We start from the raw sequence: 13,946 nt of genomic DNA, 5'->3' as shown, positions 1-13,946 counted from the left end.
TCCTGACTTGGATTAATAGTTCTGAAGGTCTGCTGAGATACGTTACGTTGATCACCTGTATTATTTTCTGAGTCTCTTAGAAGGAGGAGGAGAATTAGGAAAGACTGTCCCTTCCACTATTCCACATCCTCCTTATTTCATTTTCATTTCTCTCTGCTACCTTCCCCATCCCGTGCCTCACTCTTTTTGTTCCTGTATCAACTAGTTCTTATCTTCTAGGTCATTCACACTTGGAAAAAACAAAGTCAAACCAAAAAAAACCCTCAGAACTCTTTTAACTCAAATAAATATACTTTTCAAAAAAAGTAAAGTAGTATAGTCAGCCCAGCTCCAAGAACCCAGTGAAGCCCCCACCTACCTGAAGCCAAAATGTCCAGCAAGTGGACCAAAGCCAAGACCACCAAGAAGCAACCACACCACAGGGGGCCACATCCAATGTCGTCCTGATATTTGACCAGTTCCATGTCCAGGAGTTTAAGGAGGCTTTCAACATGATTGACCAGAACCATGATGGCTTCATTGACAAGGGGGACAGCACGACAAGCTGGCTTCACCGGGAAAGAACCCCAAGGATGAATACCTGCAGGGCATGATGAGCGAGGCCTCACGGCCGATCAACTTCACCACTTCCCTCACCATGTTTGGGGAGAAGCTGAATGGAACAGACCCCCAGGATGTGATCCAAAATGCCTTTACCTGCCACCTGCTTCAACGAGGAATCCTCAGGTTTCCATCTCCAGGAGCTGCTCACCACCATGGGTGACAGCTTCACAGATGAGGAAGTGGATGAGATGTACTGGGAGGCTCCCATTGATAAAAGCGGCAAGTTCAACTAGGTGGAGTTCACCTGCATCCTCAAACATGGTGCCAAGGGCAAAGATGACTAGGCCACCCCAGCCCTCGCGACACCCTGGCCCCCCGCCAGTCACGCCCCCACCCCCCGCACACACTGGTCTGTACCAGCTCTCTGCCCACGACCTTCTCTCAGGGGATCCTCCCTTTGAAGACTTCGGGTCCCAGCTCCCAGTGGAGAAATCAGGCCAAGAGAAGTGCGGCGCAGGACTGAGGCAGGTGTTCCCACCGTGACCCTAGAGCCCTGGGCTGGAGTCTCTGACCCCTCCAAGGAAAGACCGCCTTCTGAAGAGATGGGCCTCCAGGGCCTGGAGGCACTGAGAGAAGGCCCCCAAGACAGCCATTCCTGGGCTGCTCCCCAAGGAGGAAGGGAACCTGTGTGCCCCCAGGAGGAAGGGACCTTTAGTCATGAGATCCAATACCACTTCAAGTGCATCCCCACCCAAATGCAAGTTCACTAAAGTCCCCTCTCAGAGGACAGGACACTAGACTCCTCCCCTACACCCTGTTGAACCACCAGTGCACACCCGCCCAGAGCAGCCACCCACCGTGGGAGTGCGCTCAAGAAGACATCTGTCCCAGGGGAGGCAGAATCTCCAGCAGAGGGCTGAGCACGGAAAAAAAAGAAAAAGAAAAAACAAGTGAGGTACTGTTTATTTATCTGTAAAATTAACTCAGATGAATTCTTAAAAATCAATGCAAATTCTAAATTTAGTCTGTGTATTAAACTGGGACAAAACTAATAACAGTATTTTACCAAGGGCACTTGGCCTTACTCCCATTCTCTCACACTTCAGACATAAATCACTAAATGAATCCAGCACTGAATGAATAAATGAATGATCCATAATTTCCTAAGAGAATTCCAATTTTCATCTTGCACAAATCTACAAAGCTGATCCACCCGCACAGCACTTGAACTCCTGGTAGGTATCTTTCAAGGCCAAGGCAGTTCCTCCGCCCGAATCCAGTTCCCTCCACCTGGATCATGCTCCCAAGGCTCCCTCATTTCATTCAGGTTTCCTGCCAAAAGACACTTCCTCACAATGGCCTCTCAGACCGACCCCTTCCCCACTCCCAACTTTACAGTCCACTCCCCTAGCCCTACTACATTTTTATTTATGAAGATTTACGGCATTTTGTTACATATCTATACATTTTCTTGTCTGTCTCTTCCCTAGAATATACAGTCCAGGAGGGCAAGGGCTGGGGTGGCTTCGTTTGCTGTGGGATCCCAGCACTTAGAGCGGAGCCCAGGACATAGTAGGTGCTCAGTAAATCACAAATCTCTTCTCCAAGGCTAGTTCCCCAGAGCCGCAGCACTCTTGTTTTTTTTTTTGAGACAGAGTCTCGCTTTGCCACCCAGGCTGGAGTGCAGTGGCGCAATCTCGGCTCAGTGCAAGCTCCGCCTCCCGGGTTCACGCCATTCTCCTGCCTCAGCCTCTCCGAGTAGCTGGGACTACAGGCGCCCGCCACCACGCCCGGCTAATTTTTTTATATTTTTAGTAGAGACGGGGTTTCACCGTGGTCTCGATCTCCTGACCTCGTGATCCGCCCGCCTCGGCCTCCCAAAGTGCTGGGATTACAAGCGTGAGCCACCGCGCCCGGCCCAGCACTCTTCTTTCTTAGCCCGGCCCACCACCGAGTAGCCGCCCACCTCTACTCCAGCTCGGCCACCTCTACCCCAGCTCGGGTCCTCATTCCCGCACCCCCCGGCCGCAGGGACGGCGCGGCGCACCCACCTCCCAGACCCCGCGACTGCGGTTGGGCCCCGCGGCTTCGCTCAACCGCGCACCTCCCGGGCCTCTGCGCCTCTGCCCTGGCCCCAGGCCGCCGCCGCGCCCGGCAGTAACAGCGACTGCGCCGCTGGGCTCCCGCCGGCCCCGCCCGCAGCCGTTGGGACCCACTAACTGCCTCGAAAAGCCTAGGATTCGACTTCGAATGGTCCGTTAATGTGGTCCACAACTGAATTGCTGATCAGGGAACTTCACATTGAAACTACATGAGATATAGACCAATATCCTTATTCCTGTATTAATCACCTCCCACAACTCATTTTTTGCAGAGAAGTCAATGGTTTTATAAAAAAAAAGGAAGAAATGGCCGGGCGCGGTGGCTCACGCCTGTAATCCCAGCACTTTGGGAGGCTGAGGCGGGCGGGTCACCTGAGGTCAGGAGTCCGAGACCAGCCTCAACATGGAAAAACCCCGTCTCTACTAAAAATACAAAATTAGCCGGGCGTGGTGGTGCATGCCTGTAATCCCAGCTACTCAGGAGGCTGAGGCAGGAGAATTGCTTGAACCTGGGAGGCGGAGGTTGCAGTGAGCTGAGATCGCGCCATTGCACTCCAGCCTGGACAACAAGAGTGAAACTCCATCTCAAAAAAAAAAAAAAGAAGAAGAAATATAATAAGGAAATGTCCAAGAGAAAGCATAAGGAAAAACAAACTAAGAAAGAGTTTCTTGTAAAATAAAAGGAAGTAGAAGGAATATATTGACTTGTGGAGTTGGTTTGTGTTTCCATTATTGCTGGGTATGCCTATAAACTTTTTCTTGTTCCAGCCAGTGGGAGAAAAACCACTTACTCTCTTATTTTTCACACTACTCAAAACACACACAGGCACACACTCACATATACGTGCCACCATCTAACATGTAATCATATTACCAAATGTACAAATACAGACATTAGCTTTTTATTGGTTGCAGTACAGAATTGATAATTTTGTCCTATTTGTTCCTTCGATGTTAAATATATCTGATGATCATCTTTCCTCTCTAGTTATTGGCAGAAGCTCATGTGATTTTTGGAAGGAGTTAAGGACAATATCAAGTTTTTTTGTTTGTTTTTTGTTGTTGTTTTTCTTTTTCTTTTTTTTTTTTTTTGAGACAGTTTCGTTCTTGATGCCCCAGGCTGCAGTGCAATGGCAGATCTCAGCTCAATGCAACCTCCGTCTCCAGGGTTCAAGCAATTCTCCTGCCTCAGCCTCCCTAGTAGCTGGGATTACAGGCATGTGCCACCACGCCCAGCTAATTCTGTGTTTTTAGTAGAGACAGGGTTTCTCCGTGTTGGTCAGGCAGGTCAAGAACTCCCTACCTCAGGTGATCCACCTGCCTTGGCCTCCCAAAGTGCTGGAATTACAGGTGTGAGCCTCTGCACCCAGCCCAATATCAACATTTTTAACATAACTAGACTGTATATAGAATTTTAATATATTATTTATATATATTTATGTAGAAATGTTTAAATATTATCTCACTTGATCATTGTTTTTTGTTTTTTGAGACAGAGTCTCACTCTGTCACCCAGGCTGGAGTGCAATGGAGCGATTTCTGCTCACTGCAACCTCTGCCTCCTGGGTTCAAGCGATTCTCCTGCCTCAGCCTCCTGAGTAGCTGGGGTTACAGGCACGTGCCACTATGCCCAGCTAATTTTTGTATTTTTAGTAAAGACCGATTTCACCATGTTGGCCAGGCTGGTCTCAAACTCCTAATCTCAGATGGTCCGCCTGCCTCGGCCTCCCAAAGTGCTGGGATTCCAGGTGTGAGCCACCACGCCTGGCCTCACTTGATCATTAAGCAAAATATGGTACACCCGGTTATCAATCCCAGGCGAGCAGAACACTGAACACTGGTTACCAACACCGAAGGAATGACTCCCACCACATGGAGGATTGCAAAGATCATCACTGTGCCAACCGACAAGAATAGAACTCCAAATGTCTCCACTCAATGCACCTTGTATCAGAGTTGCACAAAACAATGCAGTCAAGCCATGGGTGGAGCCATGCTTTACTTACAGAGCAAGATCAGCTTCCTGGCAGCCAGTGCAGGGAAATTGGCTATGCGTACCCCTCTGGCGCACTGGGCTTGCCACAGGGAAAGATAGTCTCACAGAGACAATAAGCCAGCATAGGTTACATGGGCTTTTTTCTTTTCTCTTTTTTTTTTTTGAGATAGAGTCTTGCTCTGTTGCCCAACTGGAGTGAAATGGCACAATCTCGGCTCGCTGCAACCTCCATCTCCCAGGTTCAAGCGATTCTCCTGCCTCAGCTTCCTGAGTATCTGGGATTACAAGCACCTGCCACCATGCCCAGCTAATTTTTGTATTTTTAGTAGAGACGGGGTTTCACCATGCTGACCAGGCTGGTCTCAAACCCTGACCTCAGGCGATCTGCCTGCCTGGGCCTCCCAAAGTGCTGGGATTAGAGGCATGAGCCACTGCGCCCGGCATCTTTTTTTTTTAATTTGAGACAGGGTCTTGCTCTGTCACCCAGGCTGGAGTACAGTGGTGCAATCTCGGCTCACTACAACCTCCATCTCCCAGGTTCAAGCAATTCTCGTGCCTCAGCCTCCTGAGTAGCTGGGACTACAGATGTGTAGCACTCCACCAAGCTAATTTTTGTATTTTTAGTGTAGATGACGTTTTACTATGTTGGCCAGGCTGGTCTGTACTCCTGGCCTCAAGTGATCTGCCTGCCCCACAAAGTGTTGGGATTACAGATGTGAGCCACTACACCCGGCCGGGCTCTTTTATCTCTTGGTAAAGAGGTATTCCAGACCCACGGTCTATTCTTATGAGGCCAAGTCAGGATTCAAAGACTACATGCATGAGACTGCACTTCCCAGCAATTATTACTCTAAATTATAAATGAGGAAGCTGAATTGCTGGGAAATCATGTGATTCCATCAATAAATAACAATTTTTGACTGTCTGAGCCTGAATTTGTACTCTCGTGTCTTAGTTTCATAAGCTGTATATTTTCAGTTATAACTTGAGACATAGTCTAGGCTCTATCAATTTGTTTCATAAGTAGTGTTTGGATGCTCTTAGTGTCCTCTGTTAAAATCCCACTGTGGTAGTTTTTTGGTTTTTGTTGTTGAGACAGAGTTTCGCTCTGTCGCCCAGGCTAGTGTGCAATGGTGCAATCTCGGCTCACTGCAACCTTTGCCTCCATCATTGAAGCAATTCTCCTGCCTCAGCTTCTGAGTAGCTGGGACTACAGGCACCTGCCACCATGCCTGACTAATTTTTTTGTTTGTTTGTTTGTATTTTTAGTAGAGACAGGGTTTCACCATGTTAGCCAGGATGGTCTCAATCTCCTGGCCTCATGATTGGCCCGCCTCAGCCTCCCAAAGTGCTGGGATTACAGGCATGAGCCACGGCGCCCGGCCAATTTTGTATTTTTAGTAGAGATGGGGTTTCACCACGTTAGTCAGGCTGGTCTCGAACTCCTAACCTCAGATGATCCGCCCGCCTCGGCCTCCCAAAGTGCTGGGATTACAGGCATGAGCCACGACGCCCGGCTGTTTTTTGTTTGTTTTAGATGGGGGTCTCACTGTGCTGCCCAAGCTGATCTCAAACTCCCAGGTTCCAGGGATCCTCCTACCTCAGCCTCCCGAGTAGCTAGGATTGCAAGTGTACATTACCATGCCCAGCTGATGTGATGGTGTTTCTAATGTTCCTGCACCATTTCTGCCTCCATAACTTTCTTATCCCTATGAAATTTTAAAATGTATTTTAGAAAGATTACTTTATCCTTCAATAAAAATTGTTTTCCAGATTTAACATATTTTGATGTATATTAAATATATAGACCGTGTTGTGAAGCTTTTCTTTTCTTTTTTTTTTTTTTTTTTTTGAGACGGAGTCTCACTGTCGCCCAGGCTGGAGTGCAGTGGCGCGATCTTGGCTCACTGCAGGCTCCGCCCCCTGGGTTCACGCCATTCTCCTGCCTCAGCCTCCCGAGTAACTGGGACTACAGGCGCCCGCCACCTCGCCCGGCTAATTTTTTTTGTATTTTTAGTAGAGACGGGGTTTCACTGTGTTAGCCAGGATGGTCTCGATCTCCTGACCTCGTGATCCGCCCGCCTCGGCCTCCCAAAGTGCTGGGATTACAGGCATGAGCCACCGCGCCCGGCCTGTGAAGCTTTTCTTTACATTTTTTTTACAGATGGAATCTCTATGAGTTGCCAAGGCTGGTCTCGAACTCTTGTCCTCAAAGGATCCTCCCACCTTGGCCTCCAGAAGTGCTGTGATTACTCGCATGAGCCATTGTGCCTGGCTAAGATGTTTTTTCTTTTCTCTTTTTTGAAACAGAGTCTCACTCTGTTGCACAGGCTGGAGTGCAGTGGCTGGATCTCAACTTACTGCAACTGCCACCTCCCGAGTACAAGCAATTCTCCTGCCTCAGCTTCCTGACTCTGGCTAAGACGTTTTATAGGACACCATTCTCACCAATAAATGGAGTTCTGAAAGGATAAACAAGAAAATATTAACAATCATTAATTCCGTGGAGTAGAACTAAATGAGGGAGCGCAAAGAAGTTCCTATATATCCTATTTTTACACTACTGTGGTTTTAAAGTTTTTGTAATGGACATTGATTTTATTTCAGAAAAAAGTCAATAAATAAATTACCAACCTCTGGAAATGTCTTGAGACTGAAAGGGAAATCCATTGTAGAAGCTAATGAGTTCAGAGCATTCTGCAACTTGTCAATATATCTCTAAACATCCCTTCCAGGCCTGGCGCGGTGGCTCACGCCTGTAATCCCATCATTTTGAGAGGCCGAGGCGGGAAGGTACTTGAGGTCAGGGGTTCGAGACCATCCTGACCAACATGGTAAAGCCCCATCTCTACTAAAAATACAAAATTAGCTGGGTATGGTAGCTCATGCCTGTAATCCCAGCTAGCAGGGAGGCAGAGACAGGAGAATCATTTGAACCTGGAAGGTGGAGGTTGCAGTGACCCGAAGTGGTATCACTGCACTCCAGCCTGGGCCTCAGAGTGACATCTCCAAAAAAACAAGAAACAACAGGCTAGGCATCGTGGCTCACACCTATAATCCCAGCACTTTGGGAGGCCGAGGCAGGTGGATCACCTGAGGTTGGGAGTTCAAGCCAGCCTGACCAACATGGAGAAACCCCATCTCTACTAAAAATACCAAATTAGCCAAGTGTGGTGGCGCATTCCTGTAACCCCAGCTACTTGGGAGGCTAAGGCAGGAGAATAGCTTGAACCTGGAGGCGGAGGTTGCAGTGAGCTGAGATCGTGCCATTGCACCCTAGCCTGGGCAACAAGAGCAAAACGCCGTCTCAAAAATAAATAAACAAATATTTTAGGCCGGGCGCCGTGGCTCACGCTTGTAATCTCAGCACTTTGGGAGGCCGAGGCAGGCAGATCACGAGGTCAGGAGATCGAGACCACAGTGAAACCCCGTCTCTACTAAAAATACAAAAAAAAATTAGCCGGGCGTAGTGGTGGGCGACTGTAGTCCCAGCTACTTACTTGGAGAAGCTGAGGCAGGAGAATGGCGTGAACCCGGAAGGCGGAGCTTGCAGTGAGCCCAGATTGCGCCACTGCACTCCAGCTTGGGCGACAGAGCGAGACTCCGTCTCAAAATAAATAAATAAATAAATATTTTAAAAACAACAACAACAACAAAAACAAAAACACACACAAAAAATCAAGGCTGAGGCAGGAGAATCGCTTGAACCTAGGAGGCCGAGGTTGCAGTGAGCCAATATCACACCACTGCACTCCAGCTTGGGCAGCAAAGCAAGACTCTTGTCTCAAAAAAAAAAAAAATTAATACTGATTAATCAATATTGATAACAGAATTCCATCAAGATTACTACTGAGGCCGAGTATGGTGGCCCATGCCTGTAATCCCAGCACTTTAGGAGGCTGAGGCGGACGCATCACGAGGTCAGGAGATTCAGACCATCCTGGCCAACATGGAGAAACCCTGTCTCTACTAAAAATACAAACATTAGCTGGGTCTCAGAAAAAAAAAAGAGAAATTGGCCAGGTGCAGTGGCTCATGCTTGTAATCCCTGCACTTTGGGAGGCTGAGGAGGGTGGATCACAAGGTCAGGAGTTCAAGACCAGCCTGGCCAACACACTGAAACCCTGTCTCTACTAAAAATACAAAAATGGCCAGGCGCGGTGGCTCACGCCTGTAATCCCAACACTTTGCCAGGCTGAGGCGGGTGGATCATCTGAGGTCAAGAGTTTGAGACCAGCCTGACCAACAAGGTGAAACTCGTCTCTACTAAAAATACAAAAAATTAACTGGCGTGGTGGCAGGCGCCTGTAGTCCCAGCTACTCAGGAGGCTGAAACAGGAGAATGGCGTGAACCCGGGAGGCGGAGGTTGCAGTAAGCCAAGATTGCGCTGAGAGGTGACAGCCTGCTGGCAGTCCTCACAGCCCTCACTGGCTCTCGTCGCCTCCTCTGCCTGGGCTCCCACTTTGGCGGCACTTGAGGAGCCCTTCAGCCCGCTGCTGCACTGTGGGAGCCCCTTCCTGGTCTGGCTGAGGCCGGAGCCGGCTCCCTCAGCTTGCGGGGAGGTGTGGAGAGAGAGGCGTGGGTGGGAACCCGGGCTGCGCGCGGTGCTCGCGAGCCAGCACGAGTTCCGGGTGGGTGTGGGCTCGGCGGCGCCGCACTCGCATCAGCCTGCCAGCCCTGCAGGCCCCGGGCAATGAGGGGCTTAGCACCTGGGCCAGCAGCTGCGGAGGGTGTGCTGGGTCCCCCAGCAGTGCCGGCCCACCGGCGCTACGCTAGATTTCTTGCAGGGCATTAGCTGCCTTCCCGTGGGGCAGGGCTCGGGACCTGCAGCCCGCCATGCCTGAGCCTCCCCATTCTGTCTCCATGGGCTTCTGTGCAGCCCGAGCCTCACTGACAAGTGCCGTCCCCTGCTCCACGGCACCCAGTGCCATTGACCACCCAAGGGCTGAGGAGTGTGGGCCCAGGGCACGGGACTGACAGGCAGCTCCACCTGCAGCCCCAGTGCGAGACCCACTGGGTGAAGCCAGCTGGGCTCCTGAGTCTAGTGGGAACTTGGAGAACCTTTATGTCTAGCTAAAGAATTGTAAATACACCAATCGGCACTCTGTATCTAGCTCAAGGTTTGCAAACACACCAATCAGCACCCTGTATCTAGCTCAGGGTTTGTGAATGCACCAATCGACACTCTGTATCTAGCTACTCTGGTGGGGACTTGGAGAACCTTTGTGTGGACACTCTGTGTCTAGCTAATCTGGTGGGGACGAGGAGAACCTTTGTGTCTAGCTCAGGGATTGTAAACGCACCAATCAGCGCTCTGTCAAAACAGACCACTGGGCTCTACCAATCAGCAGGATGTGGGTGGGGCCAGATAAGAGAATAAAAGCAGGCTGCCGGAGCTAGCAGGGGCAATCTGCTGGGGTTCCCTTACCACAGTGGGGAGGCTTCGTTCTTTCTCTCTTTGCAATAAATTTTAGTCCAGTGTAGTGACGTACGGCTGTAATCCCAGCTACTTGGGAGGCTGAAGATGGAGAATCACTTGAACCCAATCACTTCAACTGCAGGCAAAGGCTGCAGTGAGCCGAGATCTGGTCACTGTACTCCAGCCTAGGTGGTGAGTGAGGCTGTCTCAAAAAAAAAACTTACTTGAGACTTGTTCACCGTATGGAAGTTGTTTCTCAATTCAAGTTAAAAAATAAAGATAAAAAACTAGTACCCTTAAGTGCTTTCTTGGCTAGGTGTGGTGGCTCATGCCTGTAATCCCAGCACCTTGGGAGGCCAAGGTGGGCGGATCACAAGGTCAGGAGTTCAAGACCATGCTGGCCAACATAGTGAAACCCTGTCTCTACTAAAAATACAAAAATTAGCTGAACATGGTGATGGGTGCCTGTAATCCCAGCTACTCAATAGGCTGAGTGGGGAGAATCACTGGAACCAGGAGTCGGAGGTTGCAGTGAGCCAAGATCATGCCATTGCACTCCAGCCTGGGTGACAAAACCAAGTCTCAGTCTCAAAAAACACAAAAAAACCCAAAACCAAAGAAAAGAAACCACAAATGCTTTCTTTTTCTTTTTCTTTTTCTTTTTTTTTTTTGAGATGGAGTCTTAGCTCTGTTGCCCAGGCTGGAGTGCAGTGGTGTGATCTCGGCTCACTGCAACTCAGCCTCCTGGTTTCACGCCATTCTCCTGCCTCAGTCTCCTGAGTAGCTGGCATTACAGGCGCCCGCCACCATGCCTGGCTAATTTTTTACATTTTTAGTAGAGATGGGGTTTCACCGTGTTAGCCAGGATGGTCTTGATTTCCTGACCTCATGATCCGCCTGCCTCAGACCCCCAAAGTGCTGGGATTACAGGCATGAGCCACCACGCCCGGCCTCTTTTTCTCTTTTTTTTTTTTTGAGACGGGGTCTCTCTCTCTCACCAGGTTGGAGTGCAGTCTCGGCTCACAGCCTCTGCCTCCCAGGTTCATGCCATTCTCCTGCCTCAGTCTCCCGAGCAGCTGGGATTACAGGCGCCCACCACCACGCCGGGCTAATTTTTTGTATTTTTAGTAGAGACAAGGTTTCACCATGTTGGCCAAGATGGTCTTGATCTCTTGACCTCGCGATCTACCTGCCTTGGCCTCCCAAAGTGCTGGGATTACAGGCGTGAGCCACTGCGCCCAGCCTGAATTTCCTTTTCAACATCACACTATGTGCCATAAGTTTGAACTCTTTCTTTCACATAATTAAACTCATTTACTCCTGGAGGCTGAGATCTCTTGCTCCTTCTTCCTCCAACCCCTTTGCAATAACTGAAATACTCTGATGTCCTGCAATATTTTAAGTATAATATTTATTTATTTTTGTAAAAAGCTTTTAATACTAGTGAAGTGCCATAGTCGGGAGTGGGGTGGGGAAGAGTAGAACAAAGTGCTGGGATTACAGGCATAAGCCTGGTCGCCTGGTTGCCCATTTTTATGGTTATTACTTGATGATATGCTAAACAACGGGAGGATTATTCATTCCTCCCCTTTTCGGACCATATAGGGTAACTTCCCCAGGTTGCCTTGGCATTCCTAAGTTGTCATGGCGCTGATGGGAGTGTAGTAATGAGGATGACCAGAGGTAACTCTCACCGCCATTTTGGTTTTGGTAGGTTTTCGCTGGCTCCTTTACTGCAACCTGTTTTATCAGCAAGGTCTTTACGACCTGTATTTTGTGCCGACCTCCTATCTCATCCTATGACTTAGAACACCTTAACCATCTGGGAATGCAGCCCAGTAGGTTTCAGCCTCATTTTACCCAGCTCCTTTTTAAGATGGAGTCGTTCTGGTTCACATGGCTCTGATAGTAATCTGCTCACTGTTAGTTGCCGTGTTCTCTCCCACAACTCCCTCCTGTTGCACCCCTGCCTTTGAGTCCTGCCAAACAGCAGTATTGGAACCCATCATTTTCTCTCATGCCTTTACCCAAACCGTTAGTTTTCTGGAATTCCCTTCTCTCCACATTTTTCCTTCTCAGATCACTGAAGATTGTCCAGTCTTCCCTGCCCATCCCTTCCCGACCCCATCCTCCATTATTTGTACTCTTAGCATCCAGTGCATTTTTTTCCTTACTTATCACACAACATTATAATTGTTTTTTGGGTCTCTTTTGACCTACTCTATTAAATTGTTAGCTCATTTTAACACATCCTTATGCCAGCCTGTTCCAACGAATCTGAAGTCAGACAGCTTCCTAAACCTCAACTTTATTCAAATTGCTTTCCTTGGCAAAGAACATAGTAAGTTGGCCTTCAAGCCACCAACCCCCTTCCCTTTGGTCTTTCACTCCGGAGGCTCTTACCCTAGACACAATGGGACAGGGAGCGGGGGATGGGGGAATTCAGCTCAGGCTTTTATGCAAAGTCCCCCTTCAGCAAAGAACAAAGTTTCTGGTAGCTGCCCTTTGGACAGCTTCGGGCAAGCTCAGCCTCGGTGAGTCTTGGTGGCCTTGACAGCCCCCACTTAACAAACTGTGCTGATTAAGAAAGACAGGAGGGCAAGTTTTTCCCTTTTTTAAAGAAGTCATCCTATTTCTAATGAGACATGGACTACCTGCCTGAAGCATGATGTAGCTAGTTCCACTTAACTATTCCCCGACGCCCCCATTCTGACTCTTCTCCAGAATGGAGGTTTGAGAAGAAAAAAGATATGCTGCATTTCATCTCCTGGCTTCACACCCAGCAATGTTTCTACTCTCAACAGTTGGAGTCTTTGCATTGTGAACAAAAGTCAGCTTGTGTAGGAGCAAAGCCAGCTGCTCCTGGTGCAGACCCAGGAGCGGAGTGCAGAGGAGAATGAGTCGGAGTTGTGTCTTCAAAAATTACGTAATTGGGATTTGCTAAGAGTTTACTTTTCTGTTTGGGAAACTGGAAAAGAGAAAGAAAACTTACGTTTATTTCTTTTTTTTGTTTTTTCGAGACGGAGTCTCACTGTCACCCAGACTGGAGTGCAGTGGCACAATCTCGGCTCACTGCAACCTCTGCTTCCTGGGTTCAAGCAACTTTCCTGCCTCAGCCCCCCCGAGTAGCTGGGATTACAGGTGTGTGCCACTACAGCCCGGTTAATTTTTTTGTATGTTTTAGTAGAGACGGGGTTTCATCATGTTGGCCAGGCTGATCTCGAACTCCTGACCTCAGAGTTATTCGCCCACCTCAGTCTCCCAAAGTGCTGGGATTACAGGTGTGAACCTTCGCACCTGGCCAGGTTTCTTGAATGTTAGGTTTGGGAATAGAAAGGAAAATGGAAAACTTTAGACTTTTTTTTTTTTTTTTTTTTTGAGATGGAGTCTCACTCCGTCTCCCAGGCTAGAGTGCAGTGGCGCGATCTCAGCTCACTGCAACCTCTGCCTCCCGGGTTCAAGCGATTTTCCTGCCTCAGCCTCCTGAGTAGCTGGGACTACAGGTCCATGCTACCACAGCCAGCTATTTTTTTGTATTTTTAGTAGAGACGGGGTTTCATTGTGTTAGCCAGGATGGTCTCCATCCCCTGACCTCGTGATCCGCCCGCCTTGGCCTCCCAAAGTGCTGGGATTACAGGCGTAAACCACAGCACCCGGCCCCTTTAGACCATTTATGTCCATAAATGTTAGTGCTGGAACCCAACTCTAAAAACTTTATTCCTTTGGAAAACATACCTCCCTCTCACCTCAAAAAAACAAACAAACAAATAAACCGAAACACACAAGATGGGCATGGGGTAATGTTGAAAGACATGACAATATCATCATTCCTGATTTAAAAGTTGGAAACGTGGTGAACCTCGAAGTATTTATTGCTGGGTTTGT

The 13,946-nt window shown here is 48.8% G+C and overlaps 1 protein-coding gene and 1 pseudogene across 3 annotated transcripts in view; one reads left to right on the top strand and one right to left on the bottom strand.

Moving 5' to 3' along the window:
* Positions 1 to 2,687, bottom strand: part of LOC134736676 (solute carrier family 2, facilitated glucose transporter member 3-like) — a 50,474-nt gene extending 47,787 nt beyond the window's left edge. Inside the window, exons 1-3 of one of the 3 annotated variants that reach the window (XM_063639700.1) lie at positions 2,595 to 2,670; positions 1,401 to 1,459; positions 704 to 847 (exon numbers count right to left, since the gene is read on the bottom strand). The gene's annotated coding sequence lies outside the window, so the exon portion shown is untranslated. Of the gene's footprint in view, positions 1 to 703; positions 848 to 1,400; positions 1,460 to 2,594 lie in introns of all 3 variants that reach the window. The other 2 variants (XM_063639699.1, XM_063639701.1) reach the window with 2 other exon arrangements.
* Positions 370 to 887, top strand: LOC134736678 (myosin regulatory light chain 2, smooth muscle major isoform-like; annotated as a pseudogene).
* Positions 2,688 to 13,946: the final 11,259 nt, after the last annotated feature.

This window comes from Symphalangus syndactylus, chromosome 5 (genome assembly GCF_028878055.3).
Source record: "Symphalangus syndactylus isolate Jambi chromosome 5, NHGRI_mSymSyn1-v2.1_pri, whole genome shotgun sequence".
Lineage (NCBI taxonomy): Eukaryota > Metazoa > Chordata > Mammalia > Primates > Hylobatidae > Symphalangus > Symphalangus syndactylus.
This window is presented reverse-complemented; position numbering and strand designations above follow the sequence as displayed.